Below are 14,513 nucleotides of genomic sequence, written 5' to 3'. Positions count from 1 at the left end.
GGATATAACTACTCATTGGAGACCGTCTGCGGGTTAGTTTCACGTACAAACAAAGCTAACTAGCTACCATCTATGCCAACAGGCTTTTGGATTAATAGCTATTAACCCTGCCATCGGGCGCTAGGAATACAAGGACCGGTTCCGTACAAGACCCCTTCTTCCAGCGACGACAGGATTATCCGACCAGTCTACAGTTTCTCTGGAGCAGGAGCTCTAGAGAGAACCAACCGTCTCCAGCCACCACCTTGCTTTTCCCTGTATCGCCTCGCTTCGTCTCACTCCCTTCAGAGCTCCACCGGTCGAGTATCCGTAGTCTAGGAACTATTCATTACCGCTGACTTTGTTGCACTGACATTCTATTATTAAAGGAGAACCGTGATAACTAATATGTATGTTTGCTATTAACATTAAACATGATGCTTATGGGTCAATGACGTGACGCCTATTTTTTCTGTCCCACTGAATTTCTTACCTTAAAAAAAACATTAAAATTCATAAAAAGATTACATGTATCTCTAATACCTTCCCCATATACAGACCCACTCTAACTCCTCCAAACATTTGAGTTATTGGTAATTTTTCTGCTATCTGAAGTGTCAAATGTCCATGTGGGGTGACCGTCCAGCATTGACTTCTATTTGGACAACCGGCTTAAAATCACTTTAAATCTATTTAAATATTTCCCTTGCCCTATTTGGCATAATTTCAAACATGTTATGCATTCATTGACAACATTATGAAGCATTTGCACATATACTTCCATCATAATATACAAACGAATGTTGTCCGCATATGTTAATTTTATGAAATATCATCTGGGGCGACCATCAAGAAAACACAATTGTGGGACTTTTATTTTGAAAACCACCTCAAGGACAGGATGTTGCATCAGCCAGTCACATGTGAGGGACCCAGAGAAACAACTAGCAGGTTAGTAAGTCTCTTTCATATTGGCAAATAAATCTATTTTTTAACTGCTGTAATGTAGTTGCCACTTTTGGATGTCTTGTGGGACGACCGCCCCAAAACTGTGAATAATACGTTTTATCTGAAAATCTATATTTTGATGATGAATTTGATAGTGACATGTGGTAAGAGCTAGCTAGTTTGGTTTCTGTAGCTAATGGTTAGCCTGTAATATTTGACTGACCTTAAAAACATCATCTGGGCGACCGAGTATCATGTGGGGCGACCACTGCTGAGTGTTTTAGATGATAGATATATGTCCTGTATTTGTAGTTTCTGTATATTTATATTTTATTCATGATTTATATACATAAAGTTCTTTGTTTTAGCATAACTCTTTGTATACTTTAACATATTTTTCAACATTTCTGTAATTTTTCATTCCTATTTAGGAATTAACGTTTCTTTTTTAGTATTGTACAATCTTACGAGATTTTTTTTAAAACGGTATAGCATGACATTCCATTTAGGTAATTGTACATGTATTAGTCATGTTTAACTAGTTTAACCTATTTTCTAGATGGCACAAACAAGCAAACAGAAGACTGCTCACTACAGACAGCGGGTCAATGCAGACCCTACAGCAAGAGTCGACTATCTTGCCAGGAAAAGAGAAGGTAAAAAAAACTATAGGTAGGTAACATGCAGTATATTTTTCTCTGGTGTATTTCAAACTGTCATGTTAGTAGGATTAGGAATTACCTTTTCTGTAATATCTTGAACTTAAGTTTGTATGTAATTTAGCCCACCATAATCAGTATCACATTATACACCATTGTTTCAGCTACCAGAGAAGAAAACAACAGGGCAAGATTCCATATGTGAAGTCAGATGAGCTATCGGAGAGGGAGAAGGCTGCATCCAGAGGTTACAGGGAGAAGGAAAAAGATGGAAAAGGCGATGCTGGACCTGACACCACTATCCATGGAGAACACTCCACCAGTTCTGGCTGGTGTAGAAGTAGAGAAGAGCAGCAGGGCAAGCTGTGGTGGATCCCCTACCTCTAAATGAGGATTTGAATCACTAACATTTACTTTGATTCTACAGTAGGTTTAACATCCCTTGAAACCATAGGTTATATACCCAGCTCATGATCAACAGTGACATATTTCAACAATAAATGTTCAGTGGATTGCACTGTGCAACATCTCCATTATAATCTGATCAAAGTTTGTTTCGTGTTTGATATATCTTTGGGGAATGTTGACTGTAGGAGCCAAAGCTATATTGTATTGTATGAATGTTTATATGTTTATTTTTATAACCTTACATTGACACGGCATTAGGAATATTGATTGGATTTAGATTCATTGAACCGTCTTTTTGTCATAATAGCACATTCTAGAACATTTGTGATGTCACAGTATGATGTCATGACTGAACGTTCTAGAACATTTGTGATGTCACAGTATGATGTCATGATCGAACGTTCTGGAACATTTGTGATGTCACAGTATGATGTCATGACCGAACGTTCTAGAACATTCGTGATGTCACCGTATGATGTCATAACCGAACATTAATCATTTAACTTAAATGTAAAAAATATCAGTGTTTTGTTTTTTGGTGTGCTTCTTATTCTAGGTGTTCAGGTTGCCTGATTTGTTAAAACATGCACATGTACCTCAATTTGAAATGCCTGCAGTTTACCATGAGATAATATAAAAGGAACTAGGGATGGCACCAATCCGATACTCAGTATCGGTATTGGTCCGATACTGGCCAAATTCACAGGATTGGAGATCCGATACAGGCCGTAAAGCATGCCATCACGTGAACAGTAGTAGCGTGACAACAACGTTAGCATTAACTAAACGTAAGTCAACTTGTTAGCAGCGCGCCGCGATCATGTCAGCTGTGTGGAGTTATTTTAAGCTCAAAGAAGAGAAAGGCAAAACAGCCTGTGGTGTTATGCTAATGTGTGTGCATTAATACGACACAGAGTACAGGCCACCGTACTGGGGTCACAGACAGGTACACAGGGCAGAGTAGACTAAGAGCGGATAATAACGGACCTGTATGGTGGAGCTAGCAGAATGAAGACACGCACAAACAAATACAGAGGACTCGCATGTATACTTGTGGAATAACACGACACAGCCAAGTGTAATATCTGCGACGCAAGTATTTCTAGGGGTGGCAGCAACACTGGAAACTTCAACACCACACAACACTCGCAGATTAATCATGGAAAGGGAGTATGCCGAGTTCATATGTGCAACGAATGCCAAGAGGAAAAGTTTTGTCGCAGCAGCTAACATAGCTGGAAACCATTCAGAAGCGAGAGAAACTCCCTGCAGACAGTAACAAAGCAAAGCTGAAGAAAACCGAGAAAATAACCACATTTATTGTGCTGGACGACCAGCTCCTTTCTGTTGTTGAAAATGTAGGTTTCCGACGCTTAGCCTCACTTCATGTTGCCAAACAGTCATTATCTCTGACACGGCTATCTCAAATAAGTACAATGTTGTGTTTCTTTTTCAAATGTAGCCAAGAGTAAAGACCTTAACCCTATCAAAACAGCAGTCAAAGTGTATATTTTCAGCACTATGTTTGTATACCAATGATTGGGAACTCTCCACGCATTGTACCGGTAAACAGACGTTTTAGACGTGAGGACAGGAAGCCGTCATGGAATCGCTGTAGTCTTATTAACGTATTAACTAAATAATTTGAACAAAATAAAAAGCAGCAGCACTATTGCATAACTGAGTCATGTGTGGTATGTATTTCTTCCTTTAGGGGAGTTTTTGATTTGGCTTTTTTTTTATAGATGGCTAGGTTAAACACAGGTTTTTGTTTTTTAAGGGAGTATCGGATGGGTATCGGTATTGGCAGATACTCAAGGCTGTGATATCAGTATCGGACATGAATAAGTTGTATCATGCCATCCCTAAAAGGAACTGATACAACTGTGTTGTAGTTGTTTAGCGTTGATTTCATCCATGCAACTATGTTTATAACTCCTTCAAGCACTGCAGACACAAGTGGTTTCCTTTCGACGGGTTTATTAAAGGCTTGGTCCTCCAATCCACCGTGAAAACTCGTTGGCTGCATGCTACATAACAAAGGGGTCTTGTTCTTCTGTTCTTGGTAACAGTCTTAGTGGTACACTACACATAGTCGTACACTCTTCGAATCTAGAGAGCCTGTACAACTCGTCTCTGTCCTGCTGCTTGCTCGCAGGTGTTTTAATGAGTCCCAGTCTCCCAACATCCCTGCCGCTTGCTCGCAGGTGTCTTAATCAGACCCAAATGTAACAACACAACAGCAGCCTAACGGGACACCACATATGACCAGACGTCAAAATGAATATATTATAAATTGTAGCAAATTAAATAATAAAGAAAATAAGAAATGAAACATAAATACATTCTCAAATATTACACTTAAACTGAAATAACATAAATGATGAAACCATATAATGGCCACAGTTACACTCCCACCAAATCGCACACACGTGGGATTTCTCTGAACATAATTTGGTTATCTTCTAAATTAAATATTTCTTGTGGTCATTCAGCTGCTAGTTGTGCCCCTCCTGGGGACTTGTACAGAACTTGTAAGTCGCCCTGTATAAAAGCGTCAGCTAACTGACTAAATGTAAATATCATTATTAACATAAATTTTAGGCAAAACATTAAATTAGTCTGCTTTGAGTAGCGTTATAACCTTCTGTACAGGTATCAAGGAACACTTTTAGTTATAGGTTTACCTTTTAAGGTGGTGTCACTCACCAGCAGTTTCATTTCTCACCCTACCATCTGACCCTGTGTATGGCCCTTAAACATAGACAGGTAAGTAAGAGATCATATATTTTGAGATCCTTCCTTCCTTCTTTAACATGGATCGGACCAAAGCAGTCTATGCCAGCGTAAGTGAAGGGTGGAGTTGCTTCCGATCTTGTGGTAAGTCACCCCCTCTTTGTCCTTCAGTACATCTTCTGTACTTTCTACACTTGACACATTCCGAGAATCTCTGTAGGCGATCCAATGATGATCTGTTTTCCTTTGCTTTAGTGTTGCACACAAAAGCCTTGTGGAGTTCAGGATCATCTTCCTTAATTTCTCCCACCTTGAGTTCTCTGACAGGTCGTTTTTTCTTCTTTTTTCTTTTTCCTTTTCTTTTCTTTTCCTTTTCTTTGAATGGTAACGGCATGTCGTAGTGACCATTGTTCTTTTGCGTGATGGTCTCTCTCAACTTCGACAGGCACTTGATATGTTCTTGAGACACAGGGTCATGTTCTCCAGTTCTTTCTGAGAAGTCTGGTTCAAGAACTCTTATGTCTGAGGGAGTCATTTCTTTTACTTGGGTTCGGCTCACACAGTGTACTTCAGTTTTGAGATTAACAGAACGTTTCACACCTGCTGTTACTCGTCTCAATACTATGCGATGGCTGATTCCGATGTCTACACAGGGATTCCCATGGCCAACAATACTCCATCCAAGGTCTGTACGCTGTGCATAAGGCTGACTTTCTTCGCCAGACACAACTTCCCTTGGAAGCAGGGCTTGTGAGCAGTCGTACCCAATGAGCAGACCTACTTTACAGTCCTGCATAGGTGCAATCTTTCCTTGGAGGTGCTCTAGATGGGACCACGCTTTTGCAGTTCCATCTGTTGGTATGTGTGTTCTGTTGGCTGGAATGAAATCCCGAGTATAGACTGGTGGTAACAATATCTTCTTACCAGAGTAAAAGCCACGGATTTGTAAGTTGTCTATTCTTTCAGAGCTTACTACTGTCGTTCTTGAGGTCATAGTAGAGAGCTTGACTTTGACCTTGACTTTGGTTGCTTCCAACGCTTCTGCTACTTCCCTTATAACAAAGGTTGTGTCGCTTTGAGAATCCAACAGAGCGTAAACAAGGACTTCTTGTGTTGGTTGATCTGTGGATGAAAGCCAGACAGGAATTATTGCAGTCGTTTGTGTGTTAGCTTCATGAAGTATTACTCTATGTGAAGTAGAGTTTGTGGTTGTTTCTTTGCATTGTGTCGATTGAGGTCTTTCTTTGTACCATTGTTGACTTGTACTTGGCTTGTCTTCATTTAGCTTGGCTTGTGGTGGTCTTTGTCCTTCTTTGGCTCGCTCCTCATGCAGACATGTAGGATGTTGCTTGTGGCACACGTCGCACACATTCCTACTGTTGCAGCTCTTTGAGTAGTGACCAGACTTGAGACAACCAAAGCATAGCTTTCCAGCTTGAACAAACTTGACTCTGTCTGAAACAGTTTTCTCCATGAACGTCCTGCATTTATGCAAAGTATGCCCTGACTTCTCACAGAAAATACATGTTATGACAGTCTTTTCATTGGAACATGTGGTCAGTGCCTTTGCTTCAAAGCTTTGATATCTTGGGCATTTTGGTTTTTCAGTCTCACCTTGTTTTAGTGACTGTAGTGATGTAACAGGGTTGCAGGCAATTTTCGCTTCTCTTGTCAGAAACTTTACAAATTGGCTGAAGGAGGGGAATTGGTTACGCTCTTCTTCTTCTTGGATAACCATCCTGTTCCATCTCGCTGTTAGCCAATCAGGCAGCTTTAAAAGAATTTTCCTGTTTTCATTACAGTCATTTAAAATGTCCAATGCCTTGATGTTGACCATGGCAGCCTCACAACTCCTGAGAAAGTCTGCAAACTCTCTGAGCTCAAAGCTGTCCTTAGATCCCATCTTGGGCCATGCTTGGAGCTTGTCTCTGTATGCTTTTGCTATTGTAAAAGGATTACCATATCTCTCCTCCAAAGTCTTCCATGCTGCAACATAGGCAGATTTGGTTCCGAGTAAGAAATAGCCATCAAGTGCTTTCTTAGCTTGTCCACTTACATACCTACGGAGGTAGTATATCTTCTCCTTATCTTCAATGCTCTTCTGATCAATCAGTATTTCAAAGGAAAGTTTCCAGTCATTGTATTTCAATGGGTCCCCACTGAATGATGAAGGTTCAGGAATTGGAATTCTGTTGGCACTTAAAGCACCTGCCAGCATCTTAACAAGCTCTGCTGTACTGTCATTTGAGGAGGTGGTCACAACTTGTGGTACGGGAGACGTATACAGGGACAGAGGACTTGTGGGAGCAGGCACTTTGTTGTCTGCTACCCTCTCATGTTCTAGTACGTCTTTCCGCTCTTCTTCTGTGGCCTCCACTTGATCGTACACAAGGATTCTTGCTTGTGCTGCATTAAGACCTTTCACTGCCTCCAAATGCTGTATCTTTCTCCGTTTTTCCTCCAGAGTCCTTTGTATAGCTCCATGTTCTTCTTCCAGTTGAGCTTTAATTTTAGCTTCCTCTTCCTCTTGTTCTAAACGACGCTCTAAACGACGCTTTATGCCTGCTGCCTCTTGCTCAGCTATCTTCTTTTTAGCTTCTGCTTCTAGGCACTGCATTTCCAATTGTTCTTTTTCTTGTTCTTTTAACACTTCCAGAACAGCTTGGCTTGCAGCAGCATCAGCGACAGCATCTCGTCGCTTTACAGAAGAACTGCTTGAATGCACTGAGGTGCCTTTTCTGGAAGAAGTGGCAGAACCAGATTTATAAGCACTTTTCCTGGAAGAAGTGGCAGAACCAGATTTATAGGTGCTTGAGTCAAAGAGAGAGCCTGCTTCTGGCCACTCTTTCTCTCCTTCTTCTAACACACTTCCCCCCAGTCTAAATGTGGCTCTGGACACAATTATCTCAGAAATCCCTGCACACAGATCCACTCTTAGACGCGTGTCCTGGTCTGGAGTTGAGATGTCACGTAGTTCATCATAAATATGCTGCACATCATTAGAAAGACCTGTGACATCTGTAATGATATCAGTAAGCAGCTCATTAGACAAATGTTCTGTTGATTGTGATAACGGACCTTTAGAAGATTTAACTTGTGTCCTCCATTTATTGTAAATGTAATTAAATCTTTGTTGAAGCGCTTTGATCTTATCCTCCTGCATTGCTTTACCCTTCTCTGTTAGAGTTCTGGTTCTTTGAGATCGTTTTGGTACCTCTTGCTGGGCTTCAGCACCTTCTTCCTGACCTTCTTCAGGTCGGTCTTGGGAATTTGCACTATCCCTAACACTGTCCCCTACTTCAATTGCAGGCCTAATTGACTCTGTCATTGTAAATCACTACTTTAAATTGACCAAAATTTGTAAAGAAAAAATAGTAAATACACCTTTAAACCTTTAGCCTGTTTTGTACTCAAATTTGAATTAAATGCAGTACTCTCCGAGCAAATCAAATTGCTTAATTCAATTGGCTTTCAAAATAACCTCCACATATATATTAAGCACTTCAGAACGCTTAGGAACATAAATATTAGATGCCAATAATAGCCTTCACCTATAAATTATACGTGCTTTTTATAGGTTACAATTTCCAAAACACACTTTAAATTAGAAATGGGTGTTCAATCAGAAAACATATTTATACTTTAACGTTGACACCTTAATGTGTGTACAAATGGTTAGCTTCAGTTAAATTATATAGGCAAATAAGTCAAAACGTTTTTGCACGCACACCACAGTAATTAGAATTCGCAGTCAAATATATTATAGAAACGTTTACAAAGCACTCTTCTTGACCTGACCACTCTTAACTTATAATGTCCAAGTCCTTTATGGCTTTATCTTGAAACGCTGCTCATTATACTGTGTGCATCTTCTTACTTCTTGTGTTTATGCGTGTAGTGCGTATTGTTTGTGACTCATCTGTCCTTTAATGTCGGCGCGCCGGCAGCGCAGCAAACAATTGTCGGGGAAGGTCCGCTGGACGCCGGCCTTAAACTTGGACTTGCTTCATCGCCCACTTGCATCGATGAACAGTCGAGTTTTCACTATAACTCCTTCAAGCACTGCAGACACAAGTGGTTTCCTTTCGACAGGTTTATTAAAGGCTTGGTCCTCCAATCCACCGTGAAAACTCGTTGGCTGCATGCTACATAACAAAGGGGTCTTGTTCTTCTGTTCTTGGTAACAGTCTTAGTGGTACACTACACATAGTCGTACACTCTTCGAATCTAGAGAGCCTGTACAACTCGTCTCTGTCCTGCTGCTTGCTCGCAGGTGTTTTGATGAGTCCCAGTCTCCCAACATCCCTGCCGCTTGCTCGCAGGTGTCTTAATCAGACCCAAATGTAACAACACAACAGCAGCCTAACGGGACACCACATATGACCAGACGTCAAAATGAATATATTATAAATTGTAGCAAATTAAATAATAAAGAAAATAAGAAATGAAACATAAATACATTCTCAAATATTACACTTAAACTGAAATAACATAAATGATGAAACCATATAATGGCCACAGTTACAATGTTGGTGGTTATTGTTTATTGACTATAGAACTGTGTTGGTGTTTAATTTTTATTCCATACATACAACTCTGTTTACCTTTTATTATTGACTTAAATTGTTAATCCCTGTCCAATGTGACTACCATCACAAAGGTGATGCTACTTAACCCACCTTCTCGCTCTCATACATTGACAAAACCAATGATGGTATGAGGACATGAAAATGGACATTTGTGAAATGTTCAAGTTCCTGAAGCATGTAATGTGTATTGCACTTTAACTTTTTGAATGTTTAATGTTTTTAACATTTGTGATATTTGAATGTTCCTGACGAAGCTTGTAACCTACCGTGCCAAATGATGGACGGAGCTAGAGCCCCGGGAGTCGGTGTTGTATTTGTACAACACTGTGTACTTCGGCGCACACCTCACATATCGGCATGTAACTCGAGAACCGCTGAACGGATTGTGTCACGCTTTAATTCGGTATATATATTGTATTAAAATATATGCACACCCGAGCCGGTAGAGGTCGCCAAAGTGCAGGTGGGAAAATCATCCTCAAGAGGGCCCTTGTGATATTTGAATGAATTGAAGAATATTTTTGTTGACCACTTGAAAAGATTGTAATAAAAACATTGTTCCGTTTTCTTTTGTCTGAACTGCATTGTGTAACATTTTAAATAGACTTTTAACTACTCTCATCATTTGGGGCGACCATTTGTCATGCGGGGTAACCAATGATTGTCAATAACTGTACTAAATTCAAAATAGAATATCCATCAGTTTTGGCTCAAATATTAATCACTGGTATACTATGCTTAAGTGGATACTATCTGTACACATTTTAAATCAGTTTTATGGGTTTTAGAGCATATATGGGTATTGTAACTGCATTACGAGGGAGACACTGCCATTATAGAATAAACTTGTGAAATCATGGTTTACAAAAAATGTAAGGGCACACAAGCCTGTCTTTCTTAACACTTTGGTTGCCTAAGGTTAAATTAATGATATACCATAGATTGCCAGCGCTATTTGTCTATGGAGAAAGTCCCCTTCTTTGCAGGGCTATAACTTTTTAAATTCTATTGCTACATTGCCATTATTAGGGCCCATTCAAAGTCCTATATGTATTGTTCATTGTGTAGCAACGTTAAACTTTTTCATTCACATATTCATAGTAAAGTATGGTCTAATGTATAAGTATGTTTTCATCTCTTTCTGCAGCTTTCTCCAGAACGTGATATATAGCCCCAAATGCATTATATTGATGATGAAATACAGTTTGATGGCAATCAGCGCGATATAAAAAATTCCAACTAGACGTACTTCTAGAAGTTACTACACGTCATCTGATGTTGACCGGATGGGCGAGGGGGCGTTTATAATTCCGTGGGCAGCGTTATACCAATCATCTAATGTGGGTCAAATGTTGATAATATCAGTTATTATCGAAGACGGTAACGTTACACGCTGAAACTCACCCCAGTCTCCGCGCGCCGTTGGGCGATCATCGTCGAGTAGAAATTTTATCATTATGGGATATATTATTACCCGGTCCATCTCCAGCTTGTATAATGGTATATACGTCCAAATCATGTTGTTTATCGAGTTATTGGCAATCGATCGCTATGTAGAGTGACGAGCTAGAGTCACGGGACATGTACCGAGTGGCCGGAAGCAATACGGACGTCTAGCAAAACCTCTAGTGCGCTTCCTGTTAAGCGCTTGCGTCGATCGGCCACCAGATGGCGCTCCTGAACCGCCAGAGAGCTCAGTGGGTCCTGCTGATGGATCTCAGGCCAGCGGAGGGACATTATGAATCCGATCGCAGATTTTTGAAATATTGATATAAAGACGACGTACAGCGTCCCCCGGCAACTTTAGCATGGCCAGCAAAGACGTCTAAAGACGGCTCCCGGCACCCAAAGTGTTAAGATGTATATTTAATTACTGATACCTGTTAAAATATTAGTAATGTTAAGGAAATATATTAATTTTGAGATAAATTACGGTCGCCCCAAATGACTTATTAAGGCCATGTCCTATTAATTCAACTTTAAAAACATTAAAATCTCTTAATTTGTTTTTTTTTGCATAAATGCATGTATACACTACATTCCAAATGTTTGAAAAATGGCCAAATATATCCTTATTTTTTGTATTTTAAAATTGGCCTATTGAAAAGTCTTATCCGTCAATGACCCTAATTCAAATTGTATCCCTGTCCCCGTGCAGTCAATTGAGTGTCCGCCATTTTGTCTAACTGTACTGTCTGGCTATTAATATTCTTTAGTAGTGGTTTAATCTAACATATCTCAATACAGTCAGGGTTGTGTAGCCCCTTAGCTACAGTTAGAGTTTGTCTTAGAGCAGGGCGATAGAACACCAGCCCTGATTCCAAACTCTAACCTTAACCAACTTTGAAAGAGTCGCCTAAGCTTAACCAGTGATAAACCAGGCGTTAGGTAGTTTGCAGGCTGTTAGAGGCGGAAATGGGCGCGTCACGCGATTGGGCGCACATGTCCAGAAACGTCAGTGGCCAATCAGATCGCACCAGAAACGTCAGTGGCCAATCAGATCTTAGAACTGGAAATCCGTTGGTAATAAACTAGACGCAACCTGGTCCCCACCTAGATGTAGGCTAGAATTAATTTTAGGCTACAAACATGCCATGTCCTCTACTGCTAACAAGACAAGTTTAACATAACAAGACCCAAAGAGGCAAGTATAGTTTTATATTTGATTAGAAAATGAACAAAAGCTTGGCAAATGATCATGTGCCACTGTGAAATAATTATACCTAATTAAACATGTAGTTGTAGGCCTACAGTAGGATAGGAGACTTTTTTTCATTCAAATAATAATAATTAGCCACCTTTTGTGGCAAAACGTATTTAGGCTTCTGAATGTGCTCTGTATAAAGAATAACACATGCCAGTCAGTTCATTTTTGTTGACATTGGCGTTTATCAGTAAATAAATGTGATTATTTTTCACGCCCCACCTGCAGTACCTCGCACCCCACACTTTGGGAACCGCTGGGCTAGTCCATCATGGAGCACAGAACCCTATTAGTCAATACATGGGCTAGCAACAGGATGGTACATTGTTGAGACATGAATGAATGAATGAATGAAAACTTTATTTAACAGATTGCAGAATGGGTACAATACAGTACGGCTCAATACACACAATTGTTAAGGGGATGCAGACCAGAGAAAGACTTTCGTCTTGTTTACATCAGGGTCCCCCATTTTCAATTCATAATGACATGTACTTGTATTGTTCTAACGTTAGGAACACAAATACTATTATTAGCCAACCATATAGACAGTTTCAACTTGACAAGTAAACATTCTAAAGGAGACCACATCTATTTGCTGTTGCAGTGTTTGCTAATAGTGTGGTAAGTTAATAATTATATTATTATTATTATTATTTGCCACATGGAAGCAATACAATCATACAGTTTTTCATACTAAATCATAAATAACGTTCTACCATGGGCAAAAGGAGCAGGAAGAAGAAGAAATCTTATAGTTACCTGCCCCCTATTCTTAAACTAAACAAGTATCACTTGATGGTCGGCGTACAACCTAATTTACACTAAATAATTATTCATACCATAACAAAGAAACAAACAATCCAAAGATTAAACAAAAACAATAATAAAGAAGAAGAACAAAATATCTCAGATCTCCTGATTCAGACAAGACAGCTTTTAAATTGACAGCTTTTATTTGTTCACTCTCTCTCTCTCTCCTTCTCTCTCCCTCTCTTTCTCTCCTCTCTCTCCCTCTTTCTCTCTCTCATTCTCTCTCTCTATCTCCCTCCCTCTCTCGCATTATCTCTCTCACTCCCTCTCTCTCTTATTATCTCTCACTCCCTCTTTCTCTCTCTCATTCTCTCTCCTTCTCCCTCTTTCTCTCTCTCTTTCTCTCACTATTCAGATGCATTCATTCAGTATGTGGGTCCATGTTCAGCTTGAAGCAGTTACCTCTGACAGACAGACACCACTGAGCTTGCTCTGTGTAATATGTATATTAGGGAGGTTAGCTGTTAGCTACATACCTGCTCTGTGTAATATGTACATTAGGGAGGTTAGCTGTTAGCTACATACCTGCTCTGTGTAATATGTAGATTAGCTGTTTAACTACATACCTGCTCCACTGTGTGCTCGTCGATGCTCCTATCAATTCCGTTCTCAGACAATCATAGTAAAACAAATCACATAGATATTGATGTGATTCTTCAGGTGATGTTTTAAACACAAAGCAGCTATCCTCTCTCTTCTTCCGTGTTGTTGTCCAGCTGCGGCTGCGCAAGCTCGACCAATCAGATACACATCTCGTGGAGGCAAACGCTCCACACGTAACGCGATACTTACTTACATAACGCGATTCTCGAAGTCAACGTCCTGTCTGTTTAACTTTCTGTCTAACCCCTTTCTGTCTAACCCCCCCAACCCTAACTCTAAGCATAACCCACTTCGAAAGAGGGCCAAAGCAGTTCTATATATATCTATGCAAAGCATAACCACTTTGAAGCAGAGAATGTATATGTACAAGGCGGCAGAGACCCTTCGGCGCTAAACCAATCAGAGAGGGTCTTCGCTGTACGCGGCTAGCCAATCAGAGAGCGTTTTCGCACACATAGGCTACGGGAAATAAATCACGCATCATGTACATGCACCTTAGAATCACTCGAAATAGTGAAATGCCACGTTGACCTCAATATTTTCAAAACAAATGATATGAAAAGGTTATGAAATGAACAAGAATGTGATAAAACATGTAATAAAAACGGAGCTCAACGCATACATTTGATCGTAGAAATCCGGTTGAGAGAGAGCAACTTGCAATGGGCCTGGTCTACAAGATACACTATACGACCGGGGTGCCCATGTACATGTCAAAATACTTCCCAAAGGTCAGTGAATACCACAACCACTACACCAGAGGAAGCTCAACAAATCATGTTAAACCCAGATTCGGCTCAAACAAGGGACTAAACACGTTTCGCAATTATGCCACAACAATGTGGAACGCCCTACCCAAAGCTGTAAAGGAATGTGAATCCCTGCCCACATTCAAAACCGCCCTTAAAGAGCACCTACGGGAGGCTGCAATTCGAAACTGGCCACCGTAAATGCCCAAAACCCCCACCACCTCCTAATAGACAGTCTCCTCCCCACCGCATGTATATATTCCCTCCCCGCCGTATGTATATTCCCCTCCCACCCACCCACCCCCTCCTAATGTACAGTCCCCTC

The 14,513-nt window shown here is 40.3% G+C and overlaps 1 protein-coding gene across 1 annotated transcript in view; it reads right to left on the bottom strand.

Annotated features, from left to right (window-relative positions):
- LOC311248648 (UV-stimulated scaffold protein A-like) overlaps positions 1 to 13,521 on the bottom strand; it is a gene marked incomplete at its 3' end in the record, with an annotated part of 63,958 nt that extends 50,437 nt beyond the window's left edge. Inside the window, exon 1 of the mRNA XM_084339502.1 lies at positions 13,403 to 13,521. The remainder of the gene's footprint in view (positions 1 to 13,402) is intronic.
- Between the last annotated feature and the right edge of the window lie 992 nt (positions 13,522 to 14,513).

The sequence above is a fragment of the Notolepis coatsorum genome (assembly GCF_963971535.1).
Source record: "Notolepis coatsorum genome assembly, contig: SCAFFOLD_115, whole genome shotgun sequence".
Lineage (NCBI taxonomy): Eukaryota > Metazoa > Chordata > Actinopteri > Aulopiformes > Paralepididae > Notolepis > Notolepis coatsorum.
This window is presented reverse-complemented; position numbering and strand designations above follow the sequence as displayed.